The sequence below is a fragment of the Notolabrus celidotus genome, chromosome 19, assembly GCF_009762535.1.
Source record: "Notolabrus celidotus isolate fNotCel1 chromosome 19, fNotCel1.pri, whole genome shotgun sequence".
NCBI classification, from domain to species: domain Eukaryota; kingdom Metazoa; phylum Chordata; class Actinopteri; order Labriformes; family Labridae; genus Notolabrus; species Notolabrus celidotus.
Window position 1 is genome coordinate 20,017,461 of NC_048290.1, and position 18,891 is coordinate 20,036,351.

Consider the following 18,891-nt stretch of genomic DNA (forward strand, 5'->3'; position numbering starts at 1 on the left):
TGAAAAGTTGAATAGTCAGAAGCACAGAGATCACTGCACACACTCTTATATACAGTATACAGTATTCCCTTCACCATGGGCGACTATGTCCTCTCCGGCCCTTATTTACTTTCTAATAATAAAGTGCGGGGGATGACCTACCACATTATATAATTCATACATGGAGCTTGTGAATAATGAATGTTTTTGCTGCAGTTGATGCTGGAGGTGTCACAGCACTGCTATGTGTCCAGCTTTAGATCTCTTAAAACTAATCCCTCATCCCACTGGTTGTCCTTTTGACTGTTTTTGTATTTTATTTTGCTCCTTGTTCATGAGTCCTCCAGCTCAGACTACATAATTACACATTGTTACATTACCATGGCAGCATGCTGTTTTTCATTAATATCGGTACAATACAAGTTTTTAAGGCCCTGTTATGATATTTTTTATCCTTTTCTGATAATTTATGGGGATGAGATATGTCCCACAAAAACAGACGCAACTTTTAATCTGTGCTGCTCCTCCCATTGGACCAACTGTCCATGTTAATGTTTTATCAGCCTTTAAGGTCCATTCATCATCCTTCTTTGTGTGGATTCCAATAAGACATCAGGCAACAGGAAACCAGTGTTTTTTGTTTTTTTTCTTTGGCCAGCTCTAATGTGCTGCTGGTGACTGCATGAACCTGAGCTTTATTAATAAACAAAAGCCGACGTGTTTGTGGCCTGAGAACCTTGTGTGATGAGACCCGCATTAGAAACATGCCAACGCAGAAGCTTGCAGTGTCATATCCACAGTTGGTGTCATTAGCATCAATGGACCCCAAACCGGCCTGGGGCTGCTCATCAGTACTTGTCACCAGGCCGGCTTCATTAGTCACTGTCCTAATGACAGGGGCTCTTGTAAAGGATATCTCACCCCCTGTGGAGAGCCAAGTATCCCTGCAAATAGGCCGCTGACCTCCAATGCATCTCTGGTCTTTCGGGGGAAGCTGAAAATGAGGAAAGGCCAAGAGTAGATGAGGGTGTGCAGACTGTAGGGCAAAGCCAGGCCAGGGCCTCCCCTTTCTGCAGAGTCCTGGGAGCTGACCCGCCCCTGACCCCATCCGTACAATGAAGTTAGCCGACTGGTGACTCCTGCACGCTCTGATGAAATGGCAGATTCCCCAGAAAAAGAGAGAGCTAGGGGAGAAAAAAAGTGAGGGGGCCCCTCTGAAGGAGAATGGGATACCCAGCAGTGACATGCTAATCCGCTCGGCTGATGATTAGGGGTTGGGGGTGGGGGGGGTGGAGAGGTTGGAAAGGCAGAAATGAAATGATGAGAAAAAAAATTCTTGGCAGCTTTTTGATGTCGCTGCCTTTTGATTCTGTCTCTCTCTGCTGCGCTATGTAAATGACAGAAGCTCTGTCAGAGTGGAGGTATCTGTCCGACATGTGGACGTGTGATGGGTGATTACGCTTTGATGTCGAGGTTTTGCCCGGATCCTCAGCGAGACACCATACACAGGCGCTTTTTGATATTCATTTAATGCACCTCTTTATAAGCAAATTTACTGACGATGAATTAGAGAGACTTTGATGACGAATAGAGTCAACAGCATTTGAAAAGAAGTGGAGTTGAGGGGTGTTCACTTGTAAATAATAAATCCAATACCAACAACCAGGCACACCGTGATCCACTTCATTGTGTTTGTTTATTTAATCTGTGCTATTCAAGACTCCCACTCTCCAGTTTATGTTGGTGAACAGAATCTATGCATAGGGATGCAAGAAAAGTTAAAGAAAGTTATAAACACTTTGGAATTAATTAAAGTACTTCAAATTTAACGAGGAACAACATTGAACTCCTAGACAAATAGCTTTCAATAAGGTCACAGATTTGATATTTTTGTTGTCCAAATTTTTCGCCCTTTTTTTGCTGAGTTGTGGCAAACAACAAGTTGAACCCTAAGCAATCACAGTGTTCCGGTTTTTGCAACTTGCATAATTTGCAAAGTAGATCTAACCGAAGACAACATAGTGGTTTTACTTTATGTTTAACATTTTCTTGTTAAAGCCACACAATCAAAGTCATTATGTCACAATGGATGAAGTGTGATATATGTCAAGGAGTTGCTTTAGGATGACCCCACTGGCATTCATCACCTGTTTCCCTCGCAGTAAAAAAAACATTACAGAAGCCCAGTCTACAGGTTAGATTTGATGCAGTTACGCAGACTTGAAGTTACTCAGTTTTTATTGGGGGTTTTTAAAGGTGACATATCACGCTTTTTTCATCAATATATATTGGTCTAAGAGGTCCCCAAAACATGTCTTTAAAGTTTATGCTAAAAAAAAAACACTTTGAAATCAGATTTTGGCATGCCTGAAAAGTCCTTTTCTTCAGTCCTCCTCAGAACACTCTGTTTTCTCTCTGACCACACCCCCTCAGGAAGTGGATGTGCCTCGGCTCTCCAGCACGTTGATCTAATGTTTACATGTTGGCTGAATATACACGGCTGCTCAGAGATCGCGTTACTTCAACCCTCTGAGGGGTTTGTACACATGCCAGGGAAACATATTTCAGGTAAAGAACCATTAAAAAGTCAATTTTGCATGATATGTCACCTTTAAGTGTCCTGTTTTTGTGTTTGTGCATGTAAACATCACATCCAGATTTCTGTGATAAGCCTTTATCCTGGTTTTGAGAAACCAATTTTTGCTACCTGGAGAATTTAAAAAAAAGTAGGATTCTGTGGTATGTACACGCTTAATCCCAGTTTCTGCCAGCTGCCGACTACTTTCACCAAACTAGGCCTCAGCCAAGTGACGTTACAGCAAAACAAACTTGGTGGTGGCATTGAGATGGCAAAACTTGCTTCTGGTGTGGCAAGGAAACTGAGTTCTGGTGTGGCAAAGAAACTGAGTATTGTCTTTCGGTAATGTAAGAATGACATATAGTTGGAAATTTAGAGGGGAGAAAGCACCAAAGTGCTGACCTATTCAAGTCTGTGATGGACAGGCTACAGGACTCTCTTGTCCTGTACATTGGTAGTGAAAGGCTGACAGCAGTCAGAGTTGAGGACATGTTTAATATTTGTTGTTGGTGTCTTTTCCCGTTGCTGGAAATTTGGTCGATTCTCCATACTTGCGATATTGTGTTGAAATTTTAAAATGTTAAGCTCACAGTAAGCCATAGTGGTCTCATTTTCTCAATTTCAAAATTGCCGTGATTGTGTTTGAAAAAAGCATCACCTGTCTGTACAAATAAGACATCACAAACTAGGATACAAGTATTTATCATGTATACAGGGACATTAATGACAAGGTTTCTCTGTGTGCATCTAGACACCATATCCTGAATATGATTGAAACCAGGATAAGACTCATAACCCAGATACATGTAGATGCACACTTTTCACTAATACATAATACATTTAGAAGTTAATTTGATTGAGGTGGGCTTACATTTCTGTCATCATGAGGTGTGGTTGTGTAAGATGTCAGCCAAATTGTAAACTGACAATAAAGAGTCGGTAAAATGTGCCAACTTCAACAGTTGAACAGCGTGTTATTTCTTTTGGGAGTAGAGCTAAGAGGAGAAATATTGTACGTTAAGTATATTTGGCTAAAACTACAGGTCCATACTGTTTTCTTGTCAAGACTGCATTACATTTTTTAGATATTTTTAATTGAAAAAGTTTCATATATTACCAGACTACCAGGAAAGAGTATTAAAGTCACTGATTGTTCTATTGAAGGTTTGCCTATTTCCTCAGAATTCTGACTTCAATCTGAGAAGCCTGAGAAAAAAAGTGAGCATTTCAAAAGAGCCCGTCCGTCCATCCGTCTGTCCATCCATCCATCCATCCATCCATTCATCCATCCATCCACCAACCCACCGACCCATCCATCCATCCATCCATCCACCCACCCACCCAGCTATGATGTTTACTTCTTCCTCAGAATTCTGAGATTATCTTTCTCTGCTATCAGAATCTCTCGTATCAAACTGGTGCTGGTAAAGACCAAATGAAGTCCAGCTGGGGAGCGTGACTAGAATTGTTGGAACATGCAATAAGAGCTACAATTATTTACATTCTACAGACATTTTGATGGCTGTGGGGAGTTGTGACGGTTTGTCAAACTCATGAACAGTTTTAGAATTTTAGATTGATCTAGTGTTCAGACTTGTCATTGGTGCTGGGTAACTTATCAGAGCGTCTGTACTTAGCAGATGTTCAGAGGAGTGTGAAGCAAACAATGGAAAGGTCTGCGAGAGACTGACACAACATACAATAAATACCACATGTTGACAGCAATCCATTAGATACCCTCATACATCACTGGAGTACAATAGCTGACTTCACCCACTGAAGACTTCCATATGGTGTGTGATCCCTTCCACACACACACACAGCAGACTGTACTCTGCCATGAAGTAAAACACACTTTAACACATCTACTGTATGAGCCTGGGGGTGGCCCTGATAGTCCTCCTGATCACTCGCACTTTAGCTCCAAACCTTCTCTTATTCATGTGCCCCTTTTGTGCTCGCCACAAACAGTGTGCTCAATCGTATTATCATTACAGAGGAAATCAGTCATATTAAGCCTCTGCGCTGTCACTTGCTCCGCAATCTCAGCTGTGTGCTGCCAAGAAAGCGTGGCAGGGCATAAGACGCATGTGAAATGAGATTTGCATAAACAGTATTGCTCCATCATTTATTTATTTTCTCCCCTCAGCTAAATAAATATATAAATAAAAGATGCTGACTGCTTGCTCAGTCTGTTCCACAGGGTGCATCAAACAGGTGTTGTTAGCAGGGTATAGGGACTTCATTGATGGTATTACTGTAATAATCACATAATGACCTCAGATGTAGGTGGGCAGGGAGGAGACTTGAGGGCGAAGAAAGAAAAAAAAGGAAAGAGCACAGGAGCAGGTGGCGGCTCCCTCGCAGGTCTTTTGGAGTGTAAATCATTATATGCCTAATGGGCTCATGACATCAGTGTTATTTCTATTAGCGAGGAAAGGTTGTGGAGACGGGGGGAAGGTGAGGCTCAGCTGAATCATTTCTGATCAAATACTCAGCCGACAGAGGAGCGTGTCGGTGCCACCCACAACACTCCAAATGGAGACCTGTTTAGAGAGAAAACAGGACATGAGGATTAGTCATCAGGATGTCTGCAACACATACAGTCACTGTTGGCATTCACAGTCGATGTGGTTGTTTACTTTCTACTCTGGCATGCTATGTATATCTTCTTCGGCTTAAAAACCAGGAATATTGGATTTGCTCAAGTACAGTCATTAATGCTCTGCAGCTTGTTTCTTTGTGGTGCTGAAGAGCTGGACGCCATAGAAACACACATTTTAGTTTCCGTTGTAATGCTTGGCCATGATGGTCTGACATTAGTTCATATAACACATCATAATAGAGTTTATTTCAGTCCATTCAGTGCATTAGCTAAATTTGAACTTGTATCCATGGAAAGTAAATATATGTAACCACATGTGCTCCACACATTTTTTTGTTTGTTTTCAATGTCATCATCATGTCTACATATGTCTTATTTTACCCGCTGTCCCCCAATGACTATGAGAATAAAAGAGACAATTCATCTTCAGTGGGATCAGAACTTTTGGCATTACATCATAGAGATATTTAAATTCAACATCCAACACTTCTTTAATGTATAAATACAAAAATATGGATACATCGCTACAAAGGAAGGATCAAGACTGTATGCTCTTTGAACTTGATGTGATAACTTGGAGCTCAGCTAATGCATCAGAAAATATGCATCACAGAATGTTATAAGCACTAAACCCTGTATAAGTTTGTAGGCTGCCCTGTAAAGAAAAAGCTGTTGTTTTAACAGTAAAATACCGGCAGCTCTGGTTGCCAGAATTTCATCATAATGAATACCGTACAACTTTTTCCCCTTTTACGGTAAAAGGAAATTACTAATGCTGATTTTACGGTAAAGGTTGAAGTTTAAGTCCATATTTTACCTTAAAAAAAAACAGGTTTTCACCATTAGAAATAAACAATGTTTGGCCGTATAATTAACATTAAAAAATGCAATACACATAACACAAAAAAGGGTTGTTTTCACGGTAAAATACCGCCATGTGGTAAATGTTGAGTGGAATTGGACAGCTTTGTCAGAATTTTCTATTTTTGTCAAACCTTTATTAAAAATGTTGAATAAGGGGTTCAGAAAATCAAAGTAACTATTTGAAGGACTCAAACATCTAAAGGTGTTGAAACCAATGTAGTGTAAAGCACTGTTTATTTACTGGATGCATTCCTTAGCCGTCTCTAAGTATATACAGGATCATCCGTGTTGATGCAGGCTGCAGAAGCATCATCACTTAGCTGACAAAAACACACAGCTGTCATAAAGGCTGAAGCTTCACAGCTGCTTCATAACTACAATGAAATCATTCTTTTGTGGGAATTATTTTAGTTCTAGAAAGTACTTTAAGGTATAGTTTTATTTTGTTTATTGAAGTGGGGTTGTATGAGTTATTTGTCATCAGTAAGTGTATTAGCTACAGGAGATGGCTTGTCAGCTTGGCCCCTTTGTTGAGGAAAGGTCTGGCGAACCATTATGGAAGGTAGGCTATCAACTGCTGCAGACATGGTCAACTCTACCACGTAATTTAGCTGATTATTCTTGGACTCCACACTTAAGTGCTCTTCTGCCTGTGGTTTACTGATCAGCTGTTTGTGTTTGCAGGTTTCAAAAGAGACAAAAATACCAAAAAATCGAAAAAATTAGGCCCTCTGACACTAGCAATGACACATTGTTTATTGTAGATACTTTTTGTGAGGCAGAGTTTACAGGGGAAGAACGAGACTCGACAGACTGAAGGAGAAAGGGGAGCAACGTCTGTGCTGGAGAGCAGGAGAGATCCTAAGTTACCTGGTAGTGCAGGTGTGTAAACTTTGGTCTCCGCTCAGGAACAGAGAAAGCCAATACTGTCATGGCCTTTATGAATCAGAGCATACCAGTAACTCACCAACCGGAGTTCCCTGCCACTATGAACACCACTGATTTTACCAACTTCCTTCAGTTTCCAGAAGTTAGTCCAGAAAACAAGAAAAAGCTGAATGGAAGTGTGTCTTCAAAGTAAGGGTTCAACTCCCACTTTTACCTTATCCTAATACATTGTCTTAGCTTGAAGTGGGGACTTAGCTGATTTAAGAAACTATGTAGCCTTTACTGTGTCTGCTGGAATAGTTTAGTCATTTGATGGTTAAAAATATGTACAACTGAGATGCAAAATACCAAAATTCACTTGTCAGTGACTCGCACTTCAGAGAACTGACTAGTGATCAGTGTGCTGCAGGTGGAACAACATGTATGTGCAGTGTGGGAGAAAAGAGAAAAAATGAATAGGCTTTCTGTTGGCAAAGTAAAGTGCAAATAGAGCAAACAATGACACCGAGAATAATGCTTTGGTTGGAGTTTGTTGAAATTAGCTAAATTACATGGCAGAACTGACCTTATCTGTAAAGGTTGACATCCTAGCTTCTGTTCCAGTCCTCCAGATTTCCAAGCTGCTTCCGTCCAACATGCCTGAATGCAGGACAAATAGATTTTAAAAATATTTTGTCACTGTTACCATTGGTGTCTTAAACGAATGATGCTCAGACGTTACAGATGTTTGGTGTTTAATGTTGTGTTTTCTTCTTTTGTGTGTGCTTGTTGCTAGCTGTATAACAAATGACCCCTTTGGGATAATAAAGATTACCTTGAACCTTGAACCAGACGCTTTCTCATCGAAAGGGCCATGCTGATTTGCATCACTGTTGACAATTACCTCAAGCAACCCCACTCAAGAAAATTTGACTGATTGATTGATTCTTTTAATGACCACACAGCCAAGCTGGTGGAATTTGTTATCAGTACAGCCACAGGTTCCAACATTACATTTAACAGTAGACATAGAAACACAATTGTACATGTAGATGTAACAATTCAAGATACAAAAAATACAAGGGCCATGCCTACAATGCAATAGAACAAATCCCTATAAGTTAAATTTCCAATCAAGCATTACTATTATTACAATTAATGTCACCAGGCATGACCTCAAGCATTGAAAACAATTGTACAATATATTTGAATCTGTTCCTCTCTAATGGTTAACTCTCATATATGTAAGACATCACGGGAAGAACATTACTGAAGTAAACACCAATGACAATGTTCATATTGCAGTCTTAAGGTCACAATGACAGCATTTACAATGTCAGACTTTACTTTCTGTTGTGAGGCATTTCAATAACAGACATGCCGCAGCGATGGAAACAAAGTACAGGGTTGCAGACATCAGCTAATCTTTATGGTGTCGTCCTCATTTCACTGTACTTCTCCTCACTTTTCAACAATGTCTGCTTTAAAGCCTTCACTTTACTATTATCAAGAAAACATGCCAAGGACACTCCGCTCTAGTTACATGTTTGTTCAGCACTCCTGATTTTGTCAGCTTTATACATTGGTAGTGACACAGAGGATATATAGGAGCACTTATTATAGGCTATCAATGCACGAGTCCACTGATTCAAATGTTTAGTAGTTGTGTGTAATCGACCATTTAATTCTTGTGGATATCAGTCACGTTACAACAACGTAATAGAATCATTTCTCTTACAACTCTCAGGATAGTTTAGCATTGAGCATGAGATGTCAGAATCTTTTTCTGCTTCTTCAACAGTTAAAGAATTTCGACTGGCTCGTCTTGATTTATCTTATAAAGTTTTCAAAAAATGTTACATCAGTGTCCTCAGCTGGAACCCAGAATAAAAGTCTGACTGACAGGCAGGAGATCAAGCATCTGTGTGTGTTTCTCTGTGAATAATGAGTGTGTGTGTGTGTGTGTGTGTGTGTGTGTGCGTGCAGGCTTTTGTCTTCCCATGCATGTGTGTGCACGCGCCTGAATGTTGAATGTCCATGCTCTTCGCCTTCATCTCTCTTTCTTTGTGTGTGAGAAGGAGTTTGGATGTATTGATATGCATCATCGTGTGTCATTTTGTGAGCATGTGGATGATAATGAGCGTGTGTTTGTGTGTTTCAAGTGTGTGTGTTTCTTGTGGGCAGTAGCAGCAGCAGCAGCAGTGGCGGCAGACAACAGGCCGGGACTCCAGCTGACGGCTCATGTTCTAGTCTGCTGCCACAGTTCACTGAAGGACCCCCTTCTCCGCTGACAGCACCCCCCCACCCTCCCCGCTCCCCTCCCCCTCTCTTTTTCATCTGAAATTTCATAGATGCATTCGGGCAGCTCAATGACAACACGTCTTTATTCCGTCTCTAAACCTCCCAGCACCGAGCAAACTTCCTTACTAAGCTGCAAATTGGCATGCTGGGACTATCGCTTCACTCATCTTGAATGAGTCTTTTGTGGTTTGAAAGCCTTTTGAAAACTTTTTTCTGACTTTGTCATTGGGAGAAGAGAGACACTTTCATAGAAACTTCAAGAAAAAAGCGTTAGCCTTCATGCTTATCATATTGCTAGGATGAACTGTTTTGTTTACTTACACCATTTGAAAGTTTTTTTTTCCTTACAGTCTTGATAGGTGTGTCTTGGTTATTTATTTTCTGTGTACAGAGGAGTGGTAAAGATTCTTTGTCTCGAAGGCTGTGTTTTTTTTCTCCTGCAGCATGGCCTCATGTTGGGGGAGGGAGGACCTGAGGTTGGAGGGTGTGCACAGGAGCTCGTGGACGCAGAGGAAGAGGGTTAATCATGTTTGCAACAGGACAGGCTTCCCCTTGAAGTCGGAGACAGTGGTAGGAAGTGTCCAGATTTATGATGCTTCGTAGCCAGCCATTGTAGCCGCCTTCACCGTGGCAGTTGACCAGCAGACAGAAGGGGAGAGTGTGAGAGGAGCTGTAAATCACAGTGAGAGTGTGGATTAGACACACACACAGACACACCCACATACACAGACACATCCAGCGGCCCTATGCTCACAGTTCACAGGCAGATAATGTGTGAAGGAGGGTTTGGCTCTCTTAGTAGTCTGCTGACAAGATAGAGCTGTTCTTGGCATACAAGAAATTTGGGAACTCGTTTTTTTTTCCCTGCTTGACTTTTGAAACTTTAAAACGTCAAAGATCTTCAGTTTGATAAGTGAGTTAGGACTTCAAGGCAAACGAATGCTATCAGAAATCTTTGATTAAAAAAAACAATTATCAACAGTTACCTGGTAAAAAGTGCAACCAGGAAGCACACACAGTTTCCAAATTCTTAACACAGTTGATTTCCCTATACCTGGATCAAGAGCAGCATCCCAATCATACCTCATGTACGCCATGGTTCCCAAATAATACCTAACAATCAAACAATCAATCAAACTTTATTTATACAGGGCCAAATCCCAACAAACATTATCCCAAGATGCTTTACAAACAGAGCAGGTCTAGACCATACTCTATGTTACATTATCAACAAAGCCCCAACAGAAAGATAGAATAGGATCCAGTCCCATTTTACAGTCGGGACTAAGTCTGATCTCATCTTAATCCACCATGAGCAGAGCACTTTGCAGCATTTAGCAAGTTACAGCGGCAAGGACAAATTTCCTTTAACAGGCCGAAACCCCAAGCAGAACCAGACTCTTGTTAGAGAGAGAGAGAGAAAGAGAGAGAGAGAGAGAGAGAGAGAGAGAGAGAGAGAGAGAGAGAGAGAGAGAGAGAGAGAGAGAGAGAGAGAGAGAGAGAGAGAGAGAGAGAGAGAGAGAGAGAGAGAAATACATGAAATTATTATTATTATTATTATTATTATTATTATTGTTGTTATTAGTACTACTGTTGTAATTATTATTTTTTGTTGTTGTTAGTATTATTATTGTTATTTTTATTTTTATTATCATTATTATTCATATATTTTCTTTCTTCTATACAGCTCTGTTAGTTTAACATTTAATCTTATTATTCTGTAATTGTTTGTCATTTTGTGTTTTATTTCTTTTTAAGCTTTAGCAATGATTACGTATGTTTTCCATGCTAATAAAGCCCTTTGAATTGAAAAAAAAAAAATTGAAAATTGAGAGAGAGAGAGAGAGAGAGAGAGAGAGAGAGAGAGAGAGAGAGAGAGAGAGAGAGAGAAAATAGTGGTGACTCTCTACAAGGATTAGTTCAAAGTTTTTGGTTCAGCTTGGCCCACACTGACATTTTTAAAATCTTAACCCCACACATGATGACAATAATGACAGATTTAACAGTTTTGTTCTTCCACATGCACTTAAACTTCATGGATTCCAAGGCAAACACATTCTACAACCTCCATCCCTCAGGCTTTACAGTGGATGCAGTGCATTGTGCCATATTCACAGGGGAGCCATTCAAAGCCACTCTCACTCCGAAAACTGGGAGCCTTCTTCTCTGCCGCTGGTGCAACCACATTCAACACATCACCATTGCCATCACCAACTTCAGGAGTTTCATTTTCCATCACGTTAGCCGGCCTACAAAAGTAATAGCTCAGCATTCTCTTCATCTTCTCTGGTCAGCTCTTCTGATTTCATACTAGTTTGCTCTCCATCATGTGACAAAAAGGCGCATTTTATCAGGGCTCACTTGATGGTGCAATATGATGAAAACCAAAGACTGTATAAAAAATGGAGGTAGTGTCCGTGATGTCACCCATCTGTTTCTGAAGCGCTGTTTTGAAGCCAATCGTCGGTCGGATGCCCTATTAGAAATAATGAACTCAACCTAACTGCTGTCGAGGCGGGCTTTGAGCCTCCAAGCCAACAGCTACAGTGTTCTGCCTTGTCAATCAAGTCAAAACTAATAATCTTAATATCTTCGAAATTGCCGTGAAATTGCCCGAACAGAGTGTGCCGATCCCGATTTTTTGTACCAGGCTGTAAACATGTTTATTTCTGCTGCAAAGATCGTCTTTTTGAATTTGTGTGTATGTTGTTTCCGGTACTTCCGGAGCCAGCCTCAAGCAGACACTCCAGAAAGTTTTTCCCACTTCAGCATTGGCTTCAATTCTCGGAGGCCGGAGGTTGCTGCTTGATGTTAACACATTCTATCTAGTATATGCGTGTGCTATTGTCCACAATGTCATCCAGGATGGTCACATTTCCTTCACATGTCAGAGACAGGTGTGAGTGTGTAAGTAGTCATTACTCTTTATTGATGAGATGTTCTGAGCTGATGTAAAGTTGACTAAAAGATGATAAAGTTCATCACAGATGTTGATGAAGGTTGTTCTCTGAGGCCTCCTTTGGAATGCCTACAAGCTCAGCGTCCTTGAAGGTGCTGACACAATCGTTTATCTGTGTCTGTCTTTAGGGAGAAGCCATTGTGGGTGCTTTCCCTACTTTTCTTTCCTTGCTGCTTGTCTTATTTCTTAAATGTAGGAGCTGTTGATGTACATGTTGACAGCTTCTTACCCTCACATGAAAGGCAAGTCCCCAGTTGGCGTTTTCTTTCCCAGTTCCCCCCCTTCACTCTTCTTCTCAGTGAATAGACTCCCTCTGGCCCTTTAAGCACCAATGAGTCTATTTCCTTCACAGGCGGTCTGAAGATCACATAACAAACAGCAGGCTTGTGCGTGAATCTGTGCTATAATATATGTTTAAAAAGAGACAAGAGGTGTAGAAGCAGTACATCCGAAGACTGACCCACGTTGGTTCATAAGAGCGTAATGGTTTCAGCAGATGGGGTGGTCTCTTGTCATATTCTGACTGCTGTGCCTACATGGACTCTGGCCTGGTTGGACCATCCATCCTTGTGCCGGCTAAGAGGCCCCCTCGCTGAACGTGCGCTGGGCCCTGTGTGTACACAAGATCTCTGGCCTCGGTGGGGAATGTTTACCCAGCTGAAGTCCAACAGTGTCGCACTCTCTCCCAGCAGTACTGAGCCCACTGGAAAGGAAGTCACTTAGGACACATCTTTTGACCAATATATACATGTATGTCCTGTTTCTATGAGGTTTGTTAAAAATCTTCAATTGTTATCATATATATATATATATGATGTTGCCAAATTTTAATACAGTTACTGTAATTACACATTTGCACAGCTAATGCTATGATGGAGGAAGACAAACAGTACAAAAAGCAAAATGACTGTGACATGTTATTTACTCATTTTAACCTATTCACCATCTTCACATGGCAGCCAACGGTAACTCCTCCAAGATCATGCTTAAGCTTTGAAGCTGTTATTCACACAGGTATGTAATTATCCCACAACTTTAATGCACTATAATTTGATTATTTGATGTGTCCTGGTCTGTTTTTCTCAAACTCTTACACATGTTCCTGTCGATCCTGCACCACAGTACTGTAGTTCTGCCATATTTGTTTGATTTTATTATATTTCTTTTTCTTTATAAGCTGTTTGTGACTTTTGTTTATGAAATGGGCTATATACTGTAGATTAACATACTTTTATAATGTCATGCTGTCGTTCTTCAGGTGGAAATCTTTTAAACACAGAGAATGTGACAATAGAACTGAGACGAAAATAGATGTGATAACATGCCTGATTTTGTATTTAATCTGATTGGAATCATTCTAATTAGAGATTCATGGCTGCTTAATAACGAGATCAGATTAAGACGCTTTACACTCGTCACGTGTTTGTTCTGAATAAAAAACATTTTGAGACGTGCAGTTGTTTCCATACTTAACTCAACTCAACTTTATTTATATAGCACCTTTCATACAAAAAAATGCAGCCCCAAGTGCTTCACAGAATAACAAAGAGACAGAAAACAACAGCAATGGTAAAATTATAAAAGGCATGATTATAAAAAAATACTTAAAAATCAAATAAAATCAATACAGTAAAATGAATAAAATAAGTAATAGTGGAAAAAAAAGTTAAAAATAAGGTAGTGTTAACAAGATCAGAGGAATACAAGAAATAAATAGATAAACATAAATAAATAAAGTTAAAGCAATGATTCAAATAATGATGATTCGAATAATAATGCATAAACTGTATAAAAATGGAAGGTGTATCTGTGACGTCACCCATCTGTTTCTGAAGCGTTGTTTTGAAGCAAATTGTCGCCATATTGGATATGTTGAACTCAACCTAACTTCAGGTAACCAGGTAAAGAGGCAGGCTTTGAGCCTCCTAGCCAACAGCTACAGTGTTCCCGCCTTTAGACCAGCTTTGTTAACTACCACATTATCTCTATTCATCCATGCAATAACAAAAGGGAAAACTCGTCACATCACTCGAGGCAGACGTTTGCAGTAAGAATAACCTTAACCTGACTAGAAGGAAACAATCGCATTGAATGTTCACATGAATATTGATCACAGTAACAAACAGCATACCGCCCCTCTCAGTGGAAATGAGACTTATTTCTGAGTGGGTTATTCTCTCCAGACTGAGGCATTTACATGAAGCATTTTTATCCTTCTCAAGCTGTATTCCAATTATTAGTGGTCCATGTAAATGTAGCATAATGTCAAAAAACAAAACGAGTTACACTTTCAGAAAAAAACATTTGATTTCTCATTTGCTGGCAATTTCTTATCCAGTACTATGAACTCTTTACAATGTATGCACCAATTACACAACACCGAGTACAGAACGCAGAGGATTAGGAAGCATGAGCTGCAACAATGCAACCCAAAGGAGCTGAGATATGCAAGGCAAAACATGCTGTCTGTAAAATCTAAACACGTTGATGAAGTGAACCTTTAGCTGTTAATGGTTAACACCTTTACTGGTGGTTTTCCAGCACGCCTCAGTGACAAGTGTCTGAACAGAGATGTATAAAATTCAGCACGGAACAGGGAAACAGAAGTTTTACTGTCATTCCAGACAGAGACCTAGATAGCTGTGTGAATGGGGGCTTTGGATGAGACAGATCTTATGTAACGTGCTGTAGACCTACTTAAACTGAAGTCAGTGGAGCGACAGATTACATGTAATGGTGCTGCAGGAATTTCATAATAAAAGACAGTGATCAGACACCTAGATTCTCAGTCTGTCTATTCTTTAAGTACACATGAGGACAAGTTGGGTTTAAATAGGTCATGTGTTTCAATAAATCAGGGTGGGAAAAGGACAGTGAAGGTAAAACTTTCCATAGTTAGAATTTAGGTTTATAACAGTCTCTTGACACTGATTTTGATCTTTCCATGAATACAATCAATCTAAAACAGATCTAACTTAAAAATCTTCATCTGGATTTAATTTTTATCTCCATCCTTTCAAAGTGAACTCATATCGTCTGTCCTTTTTCTGCTCCAGACCAGACAAAAAGGATGTTTGACAACACCTTCAACCCTTTACACCGCCATAAGTCACCCTCTCAATCTGTCGGCTGATGCGGCACAGCAGCTCAATCATCATGCAATAATGCTGGACTCAATCGTAGCTAAGACACTGATGCTCTGCAGGGACGGTGATTCTACCCCTCTGCGATAAAACCAGCTTCTGCCAAGTACTGATGAGATTTATCGCTGTGTCTGTCTAAATGTAGCCAATTTCACTTTAATATCATATTAAAGAATGATGCATGCCTGAGCTTCACAAACCCCCATTGGGGGAGTCTCATCTGCCCGTGGCAGCGTTCAAAACCCAGCATGGCGAGTCAGTGATACAGCTGATGTAATGTTCAATATTGATAACAGCCCTGAGCGGAATGGGCTCTGATCATTTAGGAAAATACTGTGCCTTTTTTTTAAACTGCCATTTCTTGGCCCTGCGCCTGGATTCATGCCATCCATCAGTTAGATTTGATGGGCAGATATCCACAAAGCTCTTATCACCTTCGATGAAATGAACTCTGTCTGTGAAAACAGTGTGCAGCAGAGTGGCGCTGTGCCTATGAGGTGAAATAAGCTTCATAGGGACGTCACAGGAGACCAGGAAGAGACTCTGATAGCTTTGTTTAATAGATTCATTTTTTTTATTCTGACTTCTAAGAATGTAGAAGGAGCGCTGAGGAGAGACGGCGTCTGAAACATGGCTTCTAACATCGTGCCTCAGTGCACCATACTGTTGGTTGCATGTTTAAATCAACAACTTTTAGAATTTTCTTTTCCTTCTTCTTAATTGGATAATTAACTTCTCTAAAACCTTCTCTATATATATGACAGAGATCAGAGGTACATGATGCGGATACTTTTGTTGATTGCCAAAAAAAGATTACTATTAACTGGAAGGACGCAAAGCCACCAATAACTGCTCAGTGGAAACAGAGACTAGAGAAGGTCTACACAATGAAACAGATTAATGAAAATCGAATATTCAAATATTTGCTGACTTTGTAAAAATCAAATAATTGCCCAATAGATGCTAATGATTATCAAATAGTATTTTGGCTTAAAATGCCGATCCCTACTCCGCATAGAGCATAGTGTATGGTCCTGACCCCTGCTGAAAATGCGTCATTAGGCTTTTTTAAATCTTTATTTTAACTATTGTGTTTGCATTGTTATTATTATTATTATTATTATTATTATGGTCAATGCTTTTTCTTTATTTTCTTTTTCCTTTTTTTTCTCTTCATTATATAGTTGGTAAGTAATGTAGACATTTTGTTAAGCTGTGAAAAATAAAAATAAACAGTTAAAAAAAATAACAATTTGATCATCATTGTTCTCTGCAAGTAACTTGCAAGCAACAATACTTAGAAGTAAGAATTATTTTATTGTGAAAATTCACTTTAAAAATGATTCCCTTCTGTTTAAAAGGAATGAGTGCTGTCTCCATCAAGTAAAATGGTTTACACAGAATATAATATAAGATAAACGATGTGCTAATGGTTCAGCATGTATTGAAAAGTGGTCACCAAGAATGTAAAGCATGGTGCTTTCACAGTTTTCAAGGTTTTCAGGACAAAACAGCCGTGTTTATCACCGTGCATGTGCTCCTGTGTGTGCATGCTCCCTCTTCCTGCCACTGTGTCCGTCTTCAGCCTTCACTGTGTCAACTCTTGTTGATTTCCGCAGGGGAAGTTGCCTCAGTGCTATCCTCAGACAAAGCCCTGACCTCGGGGTTAAGGAATGTGAACCCGTGGCTGTGACGATCAAGACCTTCCCTCAGGGTGGACAATGCTGAACACCTCAGCAAACGCCCTAATGATCTCACATGCTTTTGTTTTCCTCTCAGCTCACCTTTTTCCTCGGCCCTCAGTCATGTGCACATTTCAGAGAAATCAAAGAGAAAGACGACAAGTGAGAAATGTAAGACATTTCCTATAAATGTAACCGAATCAGCAATCACTTAGAATACTTGTTTGAAGCCTGTTTCTGAGGGCTCAATGTCAGGTTGGCTGACTATGTTATATTAGAATATATTCCAGCATTGTTCAGGAAATTGTTGTTGTTTACTTTGCCTTTTAAGCCAAAAACAGTCACTGTATAGTAGTTACATATGAGTGTGAAGCTGCTCAAATATCTGTTTAATAAGGTCAACAAAATAAATTATTTTTCACAAATTTACAACACTATCTTGATTAAAATTAAAAACAAAAAACATTTATTTGTTGTGTTATCTATTCCTGTAATATTTTCTGCATTCCTCATGATGGAAACCATTGTCATTGCCACTGAAAGAGGCCATAATGGCTTTTACGGATGAGCTTGTTGTGAATGGTAAAGGTACAAAGGAGACCAAAAGGCCCTTGTCTCATTTATCACCCAATTTAAGAGAGGGAGAAAGAGGAGGAGGTTGGCTGTCAAAGCAACCATAGTAGAGTGTATCATGATGGTGGTCTCTCATCCCCTGAGGCCCAAACACATTGCTTAAAGTGGAGTTAAACTGGGCGAGAGAGAAGAAGAGAAAGAACTGGGCCGAGAGATATTGCAATTAAGAGTTAAGTATAGACTAGAGACCTCTGCGTGCAAGAGTGTGAGGCAACGAGGGGAGCCAAAACAGCCGCCGGAGGATTCATATGGATGGAGGTGAGGGGTCAGAGTGCTATTAATCATGGCCCAAGTTGAGGATTAAATAGCTCGTTTAAGGGAGCAGATGAGAGAACCCGCCATGATGGAGGTGTTTAAAAGGACAGTGTTGTGTCTGTCTTCTATTACAGAGGCCTGAGGCAAAACAGCCACAAGAACTGAGCACAAATAGGATGTCCAATCGTAGCCTTTCCCTCCCTTCCTCCTCCCCTCCCTCCCTCTGTGATGAACATTTACCCGCCCAATTAAGTCACTTAACATCGTCGTGCTAACATGACACCGTCTGATGATTGATCATTGTTTGCTCAGAAGATAGATGAAGGCGATGTTCGCACAAAAGCACTTGCCTTGTGTGGAACAATCAGCCATCCACAGGGCTCCTTTTTCCCTCCCTCAACAACATCACACACACAAAACGCACACACATTCTCCTGCACACACCTTGAATCAGTGCCCAGTCAGACTTAACTTTCCTCTCCCTCTCTCTCTTTTTTTTTCTTTACAACTGCCTTTGATCTTTGATGTGCCATGCATTGCATTAATTATGTATCTCGCCTCAGTACAAACGTGCTGAACACCTTCAAGTGCTTAATAGGTGCAGGCTCATTGCAGGAGCCTGGAGGATGGCTGCAGGAAGCATATGCATACCCTACGTAGCTTCTATATGCACTGCATAAGGGATTTTTACAGTATAGGGGGTGTAAAGCCTGCATCTGTGCTTCTATCCATCAATCCGGGCTAAAGCTGGGACATTTTTAACTCTCCTGAAACAAGCCTCCTCACCCAGGACTGAGTGTTGAAGGGGAAGGAGGTGCACACAAGATGGATATGGCTTGAATTAAGTGGGAAGTGTCATGACCAGAGCAGATACAGAAGCAAGAACAATGACCAAGATCAGGATCTAGCATCGCTCTGTTATGCAAATTATTTGTGCTGCTTCTCACTGTACAGCTTGCCGAAGGGGGCCATGTATGATTCTGCCTCAAACTTTAATACATCTGCATTCAATTAATAGCTTCTTT

The 18,891-nt window shown here is 40.4% G+C and overlaps 1 protein-coding gene across 2 annotated transcripts in view; it reads left to right on the top strand.

Moving 5' to 3' along the window:
- The window catches only part of LOC117831100 (retinoic acid receptor RXR-alpha-A-like), a 245,489-nt gene that overhangs the window by 79,262 nt on the left and 147,336 nt on the right, over positions 1-18,891 (top strand). The window contains exons 4-5 of one of the 2 annotated variants that reach the window (XR_004634910.1): positions 13,113-13,167; positions 16,916-17,402. The gene's annotated coding sequence lies outside the window, so the exon portion shown is untranslated. Of the gene's footprint in view, positions 1-13,112; positions 13,168-15,209; positions 15,382-16,915 lie in introns of those variants that run through there. The other variant, XR_004634911.1, reaches the window with a different exon arrangement.